The sequence below is a fragment of the Notechis scutatus genome, chromosome 1 (genome assembly GCF_049901735.1).
Source record: "Notechis scutatus isolate UNSWTSFEM ecotype Mainland chromosome 1, rNotScu1.2, whole genome shotgun sequence".
Classification (NCBI taxonomy): domain Eukaryota; kingdom Metazoa; phylum Chordata; class Lepidosauria; order Squamata; family Elapidae; genus Notechis; species Notechis scutatus.
Window position 1 is genome coordinate 246294257 of NC_142009.1, and position 15467 is coordinate 246309723.

Here is a 15467-nt window from a genome sequence, read left to right on the forward strand (position 1 = left end):
CGTATTTGAATGCGATGGGATACCGAACAACTGCAGTCAGATTACAACACCTGAGGTCATAAGTACCATGCCTCACCTATAGCACCTGGCTAATCACTTTCCCGCTCTAGGATCCGGAGGCTGAGATCCTACTCTTGCTGGGAAATAATGCCCCACGCGCCTTTCTCTTCTCCGAGTCAGTTGGCGGTCCTGTAGATGGCCCAGTGGCCATCAAATCTCCACTAGGATAGGGAATCATAGGAATTTTCAGTGATGATCGGATGCAGGCTCCAACCCAGGCAAATGCCTTAGCACCATCCATTCCAACTTCCTTCCAACGCCCTTTAACACCATTGAAAACAAGAATGCCGTTCCAGCCTAAAAGGCCGCCAGCAATCAGTATACTTTCGCTAGGACACCCTAAACAGCCGCCAACAACTACCAGACGTCCAACAGCTTCCCCGACTCCCTTTGAGAACAAGTGTACCATTCCAATCCTAAAAGGCCACCGGAAGCGACCACCAGACTTTCACCTTTGCCGCCAAGAGTACCTGTACACCCTAAAAGTCCACCAGAGGTGACCAGCAGACTTTTACCTTTGCCGCCAAGAGCACCTGTACACCCTAAAAGGCCACCAGAGGTGACCAGCAGACTTGCACCAAGAGGCCGAACTTGAAGACTGAACCTCAAGCTTTGCATGCTTTGCTTTGTTTGATGCTTTATTAATGTTTACTGTTTTTCTTAGTTATATAGCTAACTGTTTATCTTAGTTATATAGTTATACGCTATTCAGTTAGTATTACTGTCTACTGCTTATCTTAGTTTATAGTTAATTTTTTTTTCTTTTCTCTTAATAGTGGAATTTACAATTCCAGGCGGGGAATGTGCTGTCCCAGCCAGTCTATGGGAATTGGATAGTTATTTAGGAATTATGAGCTGTCCCCTTAAGGGAATGCATCATGGTAAATGTAGTTAAAGGTATCTTGGGAAATGTAGTTCATGTCACGTGGCCACATCTGTAATCCCGATTGGTCACTAATTTGACCCTCGATGGGTTGGGGGAGTTTTCCTCACTTTTGCCTGAACTCCCTAACTTATGGGAGGTGCTTCCTATCGCTACAAGATGTGTTAGGAGATAACCATCTTTTACTACAAGGCAGATATACAAAGGATTGGTCATTAAAGAAGAACTTCATCACAAACGTGAGTTATGAGGATACCTGATGAACCAATAAATGTAATTTGTTATGGACGTCTTGTTGAGTTATCTATGTGCATCTGTACAGCTTCAAATCCACCTCTGTGCAGAAGGCAGAAAACCTCCCAAATTGGCCTTTGATCCAAGCATCTCCTGGATCTTGGTTTTTGGCTTTCTCTCTATCTCCTAGTTCAATTCTTAACATCAGAGCCCCGAGGGACTGTTCTTTTCTGTATTTAATTATTTCTAATCATCATCATCACAAAATGTTGCTCCAAGGTTGTATATATTAAATGCTATGTTTCCCATACAGGAGTGATTTCTACTGCTGTATCTTTTGCTGTATCTATTGTCAAAATCTCCAGGGGAAAAAATAGAAATGCACAATTCCTGGGAACTGTATAAATATAAATGAAATCTATGCCTATCCAATAATAATTTCTGCAAACCACTGAATGTTCTCATTGATAATGACACTTGGATAATCAGCCTCTCTATAAAATGTGTATCCAGCCATTTTCCACTATTTTTTATTTTTATTTATTTTGATTTGTCAATTGTTTACAAGATAATAAGTACAAGTGTATACATAGTTGTGAATATATGAAATGGGTACATATAAGAAAAATAAAAGAATAAGAGAAACAATAGGACAGGGACGGTAGGCACGTTGGTGCGCTTATGCACGCCCCCTACAGACCTCTTAGGAAAGGGGTGAGGTCAATAGTAGACAGTCTAAGGTTAAAGTTTTTGGGGTTTGGGGAAGAGACTACAGAGTCGGGTAGAGTATTCCAGACATTGACCACTCTATTGCTGAAGTCGTATTTCCTGCAATCAAGTTTGGTGCGGTTTACTTTGAGTTTGTATCTGTTGTGTGCTCTTGTGTTGTTATGGTTAAAGCTGAAGTATTCATTGACAGGTAGGACATTGCAATGTATGATTTTATATACCATGCTTAAGTCGGACCGAAGACGGCGTAATTCGAGGTTTTCTAGTTTTAGAATTTCGAGTCTGGTGGCGTAAGGTATTCTATAACGGGTAGAAGAGTGGAGAACTCTTCTTGTGAAATACTTCTGGACTTTCTCAATTGTGTTAATATCACATACGTGATAAGGATTCCAGACTGATGAACTGTATTCGAGTATTGGTCTAGCAAATGTTTTGTATGCTCTGGTTAGTAGTGAGATATTACCAGAGAAAAAGCAACGTAGGATTAGGTTAACAACTCTTAATGCCTTTTTGGCTATGTAGTTGCAGTGAGCTCTAGCACTTAGATCATTAGAGGTGAGTATTCCCAGGTCCTTTACAGAGCTTGGGTCATCAACAAGATCTTGACTATTCAGCTTGTATTTTATTTTCTGATTTTTTTACCAATATGTAAGACAGAGCATTTATTTGTTGAGATTTGGAGTTGCCATATGTTAGACCATTCAGATACATAGTCTAGATCTTTTTGAAGGGTAGTAGTATTGTCTGTGGTATTGAACAGCTTTACATCATCAGCGAAGAGAACGCAATTGCTCTTGATATGATCACAAAGGTCGTTTATGTAGATTATGAAGAGAGTTGGTCCTAGAACACTGCCTTGGGGAACACCACTATTGACTGGTACTGGATTTGATAGGGCGTTCCCAATTTTGACCATTTGTTGTCTGTTTGACAGGAATGCTTCTATCCAGTTATTCAGTTGTCCAGAGATACCATAAGATTTTATTTTTAGGAGTAGTTTGTCGTGTACCACTGAATCAAAGGCTTTGCAGAAGTCTATGTAGATTGCGTCTATTGCTTTGCCCTGGTCGAGTTGAGTAGTCCATATATTTTTGCAGTGTAAGAGTTGCAGATTACAGGATAGTTTTTTCTGAAACCAAATTGTTTATTGGAGAGTAGGTTGTTTGTCTCTAAATGGAGGATGATGGATTGGTTAATAATTGATTCCATGACTTTACAGGTGACGCAGCATAAGGAGATTGGTCTGTAATTTTCAACTAGGCTTGGGTCTCCCTTTTTGAAGATGGGAATGACTGTGGCTTGTAACCATAGGTTGGGCAAGGAGCTGGTTCTGAAAGATCTTTCAAAGATTATGCTTAGAGGTTTGGCTATGGCAGCGGATAGTTTTCTTAAGAAGTAGGCACATATTCCATCCGGTCCAATAGATAGAGATGGTTTTAGGTTGCGTAGTGCTTTTTCAACGTTGTCTACTGTAAAATCGATATGTATTAGATCATTATTGTTGTCTGTGGTACGGCTAGGAAACATTGGGCATGATCCATTACTGTTTACAAACACTGAGCCGAAGAATGTGTTAAAGATGTTGGCTTTAATGGTGTCGTCGCTGCAGTCTTTACCATCAGGTCCTATCAAGGGAGGGATGGACCTTGAGTCTTTTAGTTTGTTGTTTACAAAATTGTAAAAAGCACGGGTGGAATTGGTGCTTAGAAGGTTTTCCTCTTGTTTAATGTGGTAATTGGTGCATTCGGTCTTTATCTGGTGGCATAAATTTTTATATCGGTTTTTGAAATTAGCAACGTGACCAGATTTGTTTTTCCGCCAGAGTGATCTCTTTTTGGATTGAAGTTTCCTTATTGATATGGGTAATCTGCTTTTTGTTTTGTTTTTGGAGTTGTTGTTGGAACATATAGTTTGATGACTCTTTTGACTTCAAGTAAAAATATGTTGTAATGATCTTCAACAGTATTGCATCCAGTGAATAGAGATTGCCAATCGAGGGATGAGAGATCGTTATCTATAAGATCATAATTGCCTTTTTGAAGTTACAACTAGGGATGACATCGTTGTGGTGATTTTTGCGTGGACGTATGTTGAGGCAAAAGTCAATCATATTGTGATCACTACTGGAAAAGGGTTCTTTGGTTTGTATTCGGTAAATTAAATTCAAACTATTGCAGAAGATGAGATCGAGGCAGTTGTTCAGTCTAGTGTTGTTGGTTACTAGTTGTTCAAGACCTAGATTTGTAATAGCATTGAAGAAGGTTGTGTGTATGATTTCAGTTGTACAATTATTTAGGGTCCAGTCAATATGAGGTAGATTGAAATCTCCAAGAAAGATAAAAGGGTATGGGCAGGATGTAGCCCATGTTAGTAGTGTATTTAGCTTGTTTATATGTTCGATGTCATAATCAGGTGCTCTGTAACATAGTAAGAATCGAATTGTGATATTTAAGGATAGTTCACAGATGATGGTTTCAGGAAGGGCAAGCTCCTGGGTAACTTGGATATTTTTAGATGTAAGGATTTTTGTAGAATATAGCAACACCACCTCCTCGACGATTTTCACGATCTGATCGGTAAACATGATAGTCTCTTACTGTGGTAATGGAGTCGGGGAGAGATGCATTGAGCCATGTTTCACAGACAAATATAATGTCAAAGTTAGCCATATTTAAGAGGATGAGAAATTCAGGTATTTTATTCGCGAGGCTTCTTGCATTGAGTAGTTTGCATTTAAGTCCAGCAGCAGTTGGGATTGAGGTAGTTGGGGCGTGCGTGCCTAGTCTTGGGTGATGGTGGGTGGTGGGTAGTTTTGGGTGATGGTGGGTGGTGGTAGGTGGTTGAGGTAGGGTAGTGGTTGAGGGTAAAAGTTGGGTATTGGGTTGCGTGTCTTACTTTTGATGCAGTCAGCATGGTAGTCAATGTACAGGTCCTTCTCTCCATTGTCTAGACGGGTTTTGAGTTCGATGCGGAGTGCACGGGAGCGGGCACGTTGCTGTATGGTTAAGTCAGGGCGGCAACGGAGGTTTTTGTGGTTGGTGTTGGTTTTGGCGAGTGAGTTTATAGTGTGAATGAGTTTACGTTTGCTTGATTCATTTTTGCAAATGATCCTGCACAAGCGTGGGGCCACAGAGCCGTCTCTATTTTTAAGCTCTCGGTCAATGCGGGAAATGTCAAGTATTTCATCGCGGAGATGGTTGATGCTTGGTAATCTCTGATGATGTTTCGGACAGTTGTGATGTCATCATTGACAATGCTGTCTTCTAGTCCAAATAAGATGGCGTTTGGACGTTTCCGTTCACGCTCAACAGCTTCTCTGATGAGGATTGGGATATCAATATTTGTCTGGGTTGCGTTTATCTGTGGATTGGGTTTTGGATTGGATTGTGGTTGTTGGGTGGAGATGTGGTTTGTGGCTATTTGATGTTCAGGTTTTTGTGTTGTGTCTTTTTTTTCAAGGTTAGTTATTCTTTCTTTTACGGCGTCCAGGGATGCTAATATGGTGTTGAGGGATGTTTTAATGGTTTCGATGGTTGAGGATGTTTCAATGGTTTCAATGTTTGGGGATGTTTTGATGGTTTTGCGGTATCATCTCTTTTAGACAGATCTAGTTTGGATAAGCATAATTTGCAGAAATATGGAAACTCATTGGATGATTCTAGGTATCGAATCATTTGCTCAGGTAATCCCAAGCAGTCATGGTGGGTGTATTTTTACACAGAGAACATTTGATGGAGTATTTATTATCTATTAGATTTTTGCAGCATTTAAGGCATGTGCAGGAGTCTTGAGGTTCATTGGTGCAGGAGTCTTGTTGTTCATTGGTGGGGATTGTCTTCTCATTGAGTTGTGGTTTGAGGTAGGATTTTCTTTTTGGCATGGTAATATTGGTAAAATAGTACGTTGATTGAATTAATTAAATGAACAATTTAGGGTAATCTATATAGTCAATATTACATCAAACAATATCAAACAATCTATTGTAGTAATCTCTCAAATCAGATAGTATTTCTAAGCAACAATCAGCCTGGTCAGTTAATTACTCTAATCACTAGTCAATTATTTACATTAATCATTACTCACACTGTTCATTTAAATCCACTAAATCAAAGATTTTGCTATTCAATTAAATTGCATGGATTTTGGTCTTTTAAACTAGTCTGTAATCATACTATTTGTACTAAACACTCTAATCACACTAATCAGTTAAAAACAATAAATCAATTAAACCATTAATAAAATATTTTATAGAAATTGATAATCTAATCGTTGGTATATGTGATGAGGTAGAAAATGTTTTAGAGTATAAAACCTCTGGAACATCATCGTCCCTGAGATGAGAGTAGCCCCAACCTTTATGGTTTTTGCAAATCCCTCTAAACATGGTTTTCCCCCCCCATCAATTCTGGGGATCCCCTGGCAGAAAAGAGCCTACACATGTGTTGTGTGCTGCCCAGAGTCACCTTGTGGAGATGGGCAGCCATATAAATTTGAAAATTAAATAAACAAATAGCACAGCTATTATATCTAAATAGTTTCTTATTGGATACTGCCTACTCTATAGTGCCATCCAGCCTGCTAACCTTATTTGCCTTAAGGCTGTACTATGAATTTCATAAACTGCTCTTAAATTTTTATTTTTATTTTTTTTAAAAAATCCTTACAACATGTATTACTGTCATCATCAAGAAATCATTTCAGATATATTACAAATCATTCAGAGGTGGTATTCAGCCAGTTCGGACTGGTCCTGGCATCTTGGTAGCGGACATTTTGAGTAGTTTGGTGAACTGGCAAATACCACCTCTGGCTGGCCCTGCCCACTTGCCCCCACCCTTTCCTCTCCTATATTCCCTTGTGTTTTTTTTTAGCTCAGCTGATTCGTGCAGCAGAGTGGATTGCCACGCCTCAGCTGAGCTGAAAAACTGCTCACCTCACCAGCACTGGCACAGAGGGAGGTTTTTGAGCGCTGCACACAGGTGCAAAGCACATTCTCATAGAGCCGGTAGGAAAAAATTAGGAATCCCACCACTGAAATCATTATATAAGAATAATTTGGTAATATTTAAACAATTCTGATTCCTCTAGAAATGCAAATAATCCCACTGTAGACAAATTTAGACTTACGGTAAAATTAATATAAATACATTCTAATATATATTGCATCAGATTATTTTAGTCTTACTTTCTTACCTTATTGAGTATTTTGGTTTTCATAGGCAATAGGACTTCTTTCTGTGAAGAATATCTGTCATCTGCTCATATCAAGTTAATTCAAAAATATAAGAGAAAAATGATTAAAATAATAAATGCAAGAAACCAAACAACATAGTAGAAATAGTGCCAGTACCATCTTCACAACAATACTGATTTGGCATTTATATTCTTAGTTCATACAATAGCCTGGCAACCAAAACCTTCAGAAGAAATCCAACAATCCAGTCTGATTATACCTAGCAACAGTTTCACTCATCTTCCTACTCAGATAATTGAAACTGATTATAAAAGTACTGGGTTACAACTCAGTAAAATGTAGAGGGCCAAATATTCCTTATTCCTATGGTGGTAATTGATAATTCTACAATACTACATTATGGAATCATATCATATTCATTTCTGCAGGTAGCCTTCAACTTACGATCATTTGTTCAGCTTCATCCTTTGAAGCTATGATGGCGCTGAACAAAGGGACTTATATAACCTGTGCCCATAGTTAGGGCTATTGCAGTGCCCTGCAGTCACATTATCAAAATTTGGGCACTTGGCAGCCTGAGAATACAGAAACCTAATAAGAAATATATTAATAAAGAGGGGAAAAAGCACACACACACAAACACACACGCACACACACAGTGTAGGGAAAAAAATCCAAAGCAAAACAATATATAAAAAATGTCTTCTCATCTACCCCCCACCCCAGATTGGCAAAAATGTTTGTAAATCAAAACCCAGAATGCAGGAAATGCAAAAATAAATGGGGTACATACTTTCATATGTGGTGGACCTGCCTGGAAGCAAAAAAATATTGGAGTAAGATTCGAAAATGGTTAGAAGAAATAATAAAGCAAAAAAATGAATTTCGACCAGAACTGTTTCTATTGGGCATAATAAAAGGAAAATATAGTAAAACTGATAGATATATTATTTTACACATAATAACTTGTGGTAAGATTACATACACACAGCACTGGAAACAAGGAGATATACCACAAGAGGGAGCAGTGATAAGGAAAATTTTAGACTGCAGAAATGGACGGGCTGACTTTAGAGTTAAAGGATAGAGTGGAATCGATATATTATTTAATCTGGGACACCTGGTATACATGGTTTGAGAATAGAAAGAAAAGTAATACTGTAATGAATTAAAGGATATGACGTTATAGATACTGAATGTAGAATTAATAGAAAATGTACTATGTAACAAGCGGTATAAATAAGGAGTAAGGAATAGTGAATTAATAGGAAAAGTAATATATAATAATTGTAATGTAATAGAAAATTAAGTATAAGAATATGATTAAGAAATGTAAATGATGTCTTCAATGTTCATACAATTGTGTACTTTTTATGGTTTTTTTAAACTGTTGGAAAATTGAATAAAGTTTATTTTCAAAAAAATCTCTTCTCACTACTATGGATTTTATGTATCTCAAATCTCAAATCTTCTACCAGAGGTCTGGGAGTTTCAGGGTTCTGGGCAGCATCTTAGCTGATCTAGCACTGCACTCTTCTCGACAGAGAACTTTAATGTTGTTTCTGAGACCTATTGGAGCCACTCTCCCACCATAAGAGTCACAGCCCGAGTGCTTCTATGACCACTGAGACCACTTTACTTTCCATATTCTCTCTAGTTCCTCCTTCAGGCCCTGGTATGTCTCCAGCTTCTCATATCCCTTCTTCCTGATGTTGCTGTCACTTGGCATTCCTACATCTATTACTATCGCTGTCTTCTGGTCCTTGCCTATTACCATGATGTCTGATTGATTGGCTGGTTTGTGCCTGTTTGTTAGGGTTTTCCACACACACACACAATCTGCAGACCACAGGGTTAAATCTCCCATCCGGACTTGGGAGAATCTGGCCCAAAAGCTCTACAGGTACTTGGTTGTGTTATTCAGTTCATGCATCCCTGGCTGCATTTTATACCTTGCCATGTGTTGGAATGTCTTTGAGGCCTCCGCATAGTCTGCACCTTGGGTCCTGTCTAGGGTGGTAGATCCCTGCTTCTATGGATCTGATGCTTAGTGCATGTCCTTGTGCGGCTATGGCCAGTACGTTAGTGCTGTCTTTAAACCCAGCCTTTCCAGCCACTGATAGGATTTTCCAATGTCTGCCACCTCAGCTATTTGTCAATTGTACATCCCATGCAGGATCTTGCTGTGGCACTTCCTCTGTCTGCTGATGCTTCAGACCTTCTCTCAGCAGCTCACATCTGGGTACCCCTTACTCAGAGTTTCATCCAGGGTAATAACAGATAACAGATAATCAGAGTTGGAAGGGATCTTGTAGGTCATCTAGTCCAACCCCCCACCCAAGCGGGAGACCCTAAACCATTTCTGACAGATGGCAGTCCAATCTCTTCTTGAATGTCTCAAATGATGGTGCTCCCACAACTTCTGAGGGCAAAGTGTTCCATTGGTTGATTGTTCTCACTGTCAGAAAGTTTCTTGTTATTTCCAGGTTAAATCTCTATGGCTTTGACATACCCCAGAACTTGCCCACCCTCTTTCCAGCACAATCTCTAGATTTGAGGTGGGAACCTCCATACATGGTGAGGTGCTTCCAGGTCTTCAAATCAACAACTTCCATGTCCTTCTTTGGCCAGTTCACTATAGTAACAGAGTATCTGATGACTAACAGGGCATACTGTATGTTGATGGCATGGATCTTCTTCTTCCCATTGAGCTGGCTTGTGCTGTCCCAGCCAGTCTATGGGAATTGGATAGTTACTTAGGAATTATGAGCTGTCCCCTTAAGGGAATGCATCACGGTAAATGTAGTTAAAGGTATCCCGGGAAATGTAGTTCATGTCATGTGGCCACATCTGTAATCCCGATTGGTCACTAATTTGACTCTCAGTGGGTTGGGGGAGTTTCCCTCACTTTTGCCTGAACTCCCTAACTCATGGGAGGTGCTTTCTATCGCTATGAGATGGGTTAGGAGATAACCATCTTTTACTACAAGGCAGATATACAAAGGATTGGTCATTAAAGAAGAACTTTGTCACAAATGTTAGTTATGAGGATCCCTAATGAACCAATAAATGTACTTTGTTATGGATGTCTTGTTGAGTTTATCTCTCTGCATCTGCACTGTTTAAAATCCACTACTGTGAAGAAGACAGAAAATGGCTGTTTAGGATCTATCTTATCTTTTGATGGTACTTGTATGTTGCTGTCTTCCTTGACTCCTCATCGTGGTTCCCATGTAATACCAAGGTTCTTGTAAATGATTTTATGTTTGCCATGTGGCCCTCTGGGAGTTCTATCCCATCAATCTTAATACCTTTTACTCTCTTGATTACCATTTGGCCAGTCCTAAAGACACCCCAAAGTCCTCAATGTCAGGTAGATCAAAGATTTGATGCCTCGTTCACTCATAGTATACAACTTGATGACAACCATAAAGAGGAGCGAGTGTGTAAGTGTGCATGTGCAGAAGAGAGAGAAAGTGTGTGTGTGTGTGTGTGTGTGTGTGTGTGTGTGTAGCAAGAGAAAAAAAACCCAAACCCAAACCAAACCAAACCATGTGTGCGCACATATATGTAAACACACACACAATTATAGAAGTCTTAGAATGCAGCTGGCAAGGGCAGCTACAGTTGCAGCAAAATTCAGCCTGCAAAAGCAAGCTAAAGCTTATATGGAAAGGCAGATACTGCCATTTTGAATCTTTTCTTGGAAAAACATTTTCAAACACCCATCCTGTATTTTTGTCATGATCTTCATGTACTAAACACTCTTGAGCCACTAAAAACCAACAGAATAGATCATTATTTCCATGTTAACAAGATTTTTGCTTCTACTATACTCACATTTTATACTCATACTGTACTCATTGAGAACCAGTTTGGTATAATGGTTAAGATTCTGACCTAGAAACCAGCAGACTGTGAATTCCAGTCCAGGCTGAGATATGAAAACTGGCTGGGTGACTTTGGGCCATTCACTCTGTCTCACCTAACTCACCACACAGGGTGGTTGTTGTGGTGGAAACAGGAGAAAGAAAGGGGTATTATGTAAGTTTGCCACCTTGAATTCTTTATTTAAAATATAATAAAGATGGGATAAAAGTGAAATAAATAAATAAATAAATGTTAATTTGTTTTTACTTTTTAGTTCTGGAGACTAAACAAATACACACAGTTTTTAATCATGAATATTAGAATACAGGGAAATGTAAACATAAAAATAAAAGCCCAGATAAAAAGAAAGAAAAAAAAGACTCATCCCTAAATATATTTCATCTAAACAAACCTATTCATATCCTTATTAACTCTGCAAAGTTGGCAGTAATCACAAAGTTGGTTTCTCTCAATAAATACACAGTGAGCTACATTTCATATCCCTTATTTCTATGCAGGGTTCTTATTGTAAGATCGTTCTTCCTTACTCACTGGGGAGACATCTGGACATTGTCACCTTACATGCATAATCTTCCCATGCTTGGATTCAAGTGGAGAAAATAGGAAGTGCTCTGTTTTCTGCAGCATCGTGATTTTTTTTTCTTTTAGTTCAGAAACATAAAGGGACCGATTATTAATTAAGCTTTCAAACACTGTCCAAAACTAGTTTGTGTGACTTGTAAAACTAGAGCATTCACAAATAAACCTGGATATAAAAGCCATGTGGAAAGAGAAGAGGAGAATGTCTGCTCTCTCTATAGCATTTCTAATCACTGCCAATGCAAGATGGGTTAGTGGAGAGCTTTTCATCTTCATCTGAAGGCTCTATCTCTATAAATTGTTTTTTTCAATGAGAAGGGGAAGATAGCTGGACAATAGTTTTCCCATGGAAGAAATGAAATCTATCTAGCAGGCAAGAAAACATTGAGAGACCTGTCCCACGCTCCCAGAATCCGGCGTCACTCTGAAAAGGATTAAGATTTACATAGGTCACAGACTACCTAAACCTCCTCTTCTAATCTTAGAAACATCCCATCCTAGCATCAACCTTCATAGATGGACCCCTCATCCCTGCAGTTTTTTCCTATTACTGTGTCATAAAATGCTTCAGAAACAGCCACAAGCCCTTTAAGAATTACCACCAGCATCTCTCAAGGGCAAAACCAGTGGAATACCATATTTTGCTAACCTCTAAAAGACCTTAGTTGACTGCATAGACAGCTCTTTACAAGCCGAATTGTTACTTGCTACAATTAATTGGAAAGTGAATGTACTTGTTTTATCTGATATTATCTAATTAGCATTTCCACCAATGCCAGTCTTACTAGTTTGGAGCAGACTTACTTAGTTCAGAACTGTTTGATTTAAATTAAACAGGAAGAGGTGGGAGTTCCAGATTAGCAGGCTAATAGTTGAGCATGCAGCTGCTGCCGGGTTGTGTGTGTGTGGATTCTGGGCAGCAGCTATAGAGTTCAGACAGGTGCACAGTTGCCGTAGGGGAGACATGCCACAAGCAGACACTATGGAGAGTGGATGGATGGGCAAAAAAGCAGCAGGAAAGGAAGTTATTTCTGATTTCCTGCTGATTTTGAAACAATAATTCAAAACAATAATTGCATGATATTGTGTCTTTTCTTCTGAAATAAGATTTAACATTTTCTTAAAACAAAAACTATCTTTTTACCTTCTGAAATCTGAATTGAAGTGTTTTCATAAACTCTTGAATATTTCACTATTTCCAATTGTTTCACAGATGTATTTCACAGCAATCAGATTTTCCTTTTACAGGTCAGATTTATTTTTATATTTAATTTCATACAACAGTTCTGTCTCATACCAGATTCTTAACAAGTCTTGATATGACTTAATGTCTTTCCCCTTTTTTATTAAGTTTTCTCAGATGTATCAGATGTTTCTCAGATTTGGTCTTTTTCTTAGGTTGAATTAACATTTACATTAATGTTTACAAAGCTGTTTTGCTTAAATAAGGTTCAAGATAGTATTTGGAAGCACCCACATTGCCCTCGTAAGCAGCAAGGACAACAATTTACTATATAGTTGGGGAAAGTTTTCATCTTTTCTTCAAATGAATTTTGTTCCATGTGTTCTGTTTCATCCACTTGTTTTGTCTCATGGCGTTCAATTTTAAGACTAAAAACAAATAAGGAAGTTATCAAGATTAGTGTTAATGGTTTTACTTCATGTGCATTTACTACAAGTGTTGAATGAGCTTCACTTTCTCACATTGTTAGTGTTTTGGGGTTAAAGTCAAATATCCTAACTATATGGACAATTCCATACATGTAAAATGACAACTAATAACACTACCTTATTTCATCAATAAATTGTTCTATGGAGAGTCATTAATGCCATAATGAATCAGCCCAAGAGAACAGCACTAAGAAATTAAATTAAATCAAATTAAAAAGTACATTCTCATTCATTTTTTTGTATTTTAAAAATAGATTCTTTTTCTAATGAATTATGTCCAATGCTAGGAGAAGATGCCACTCAAAAACAATATCCATAATACAGATAACACAAGCCTTGGAAACATGAAAAAAATATATTTGATTAAATGTTCCCGGATGGAAGGGTTTATCTTTACACTATTGTTTATGTTCTTTCCACTTCCTATTTTACTTAACCACTGAAAGATGAAAAATTTACTTAAAAAAAATAATTCTAAAAATATGCTATGTAACCTTTAAATTGTTTTGAATATTTTTTCTTATAAATAGCCGTCCTTAATTCAAAACTCAGATAAACTGGAGTGGTTTAAATACTATTTTGGCTCAATCGGAAACATTAATTGCTCTTTAAAATCTCTGGCATCTAGTCAAGTTTACTTAAGTTCAGTCTGCCCATTTATTTCTAGTCTGTTATACAAACATTTCATTTTCAATCAATTTGTTTGTTGAATGGTTAATAGATGAATCAATAGCAATCTGGAATTATTAGCCCAAATAGAAATTACCAACTCCAAATTAAAAGAGTCTCAGCAAATAGTCATTCAACCATAACCTTTGGACTATTGCCAATAGTCTGATTGCCAACTGGCAATAGTTTTTCCTCCCCAAATGTCTATGGCGATTTTCAGTCATCCAGGTCATGGTTGTCCCAAAGATGCTTTTTCAACTGGCAACTGGACTTTCTTTGAAGACATTTTGCTTCTCGTCCAAGAAGCTTCTTCAGCTCTGACTGGATGGTGGGAATGGAAAGATTTATATTCCTTGCAGACAGCTGTTCATTTGCATTCTTTTAGCAAGTCATTAAGGCTACCTGGAGGTTTATCTGTGTCATCAAGGGTCATTTGAGTGATGCAAATAGGTGTGGAGTCTTCTTCCAACTGTTGAAAGGACTGGGTTGTAGACTGGAGATTTCCTCCCCAACATTTAATTGAAACCTCATTTCTGGTAACTTTAACCATTATTTTTTGGCTTGCCCTCTGGGATGACAAAAACAAGTCTGAACTTGCTTCTCTGCACTATCTATTTAAATATTTAAAATATTTGTCATTATATCCCACTCTAAACATATCTACCTCATTTCAATCATGCATTTGTGATTTTAAAACCCTACTTTTTCTGTAGGTTTAGGCTGGTTTTGTGACCTACAACCCTCCTTATTAGCCTGGACATTGTGTAGAACCAAAAATACAAAGTACCCAGATCTCTCTACCTGCGCAATTTAGTGAGCCATGCAATAAAATCAAGCAATATAATTGTAATCATCAACAGTTAAAATTAAGGATTCCAACTAGTATCTCTGGACAACCATCTAAATTATCTTCTACTAGATACTTAAAAATAACAGGAGTTAAGCCAAAAAAAATGGAGATAATATCATAAGAACCAGTTTGGTCTAGTGGTTAAGGCATCAAGCTAGAAATGGGAAGAACATGAGTTTGAATCCCACCTTAGCTATGAAAGCCAGCTGGGTAAACTCGGGCCAGTCATTCTCTCAGCCCAACCCACCTTACAGGGTTGTTGTTATGGGGGAAATAGGAGGAGGAAGGTATGTTGGATATATGTTCGCTGCCTTGAGTTATTTGTAAAAAGAATAAAGGTGAGATGCAAATAAATAAATATTAATATAATAAATAGAATAAATCTGTTTTCCATATTATGCATTTCACTTCAGGTAGATATAAATCATGACTTCTTAAATAAGCATTAGACCATTGGAAATGAGTGGCTTATGCATTCAAATTAATGATAAAATAATTGTCACAATAAACTTCATTTCCTTTGCTTACCCAGCATCAAACATAATTAAGCTATGGATTGAGAGTCTCAGTGACTGGATTCATGACCACGCCAACCCCAAAAGACCCAATACAATAATTTTATGACTTGGCACAGTGTGTAAACATTGACAAATCAGGTTCTCCATGTCAAAGTTGCTTTCCAGTCACTTATATAAAATTGATTATAT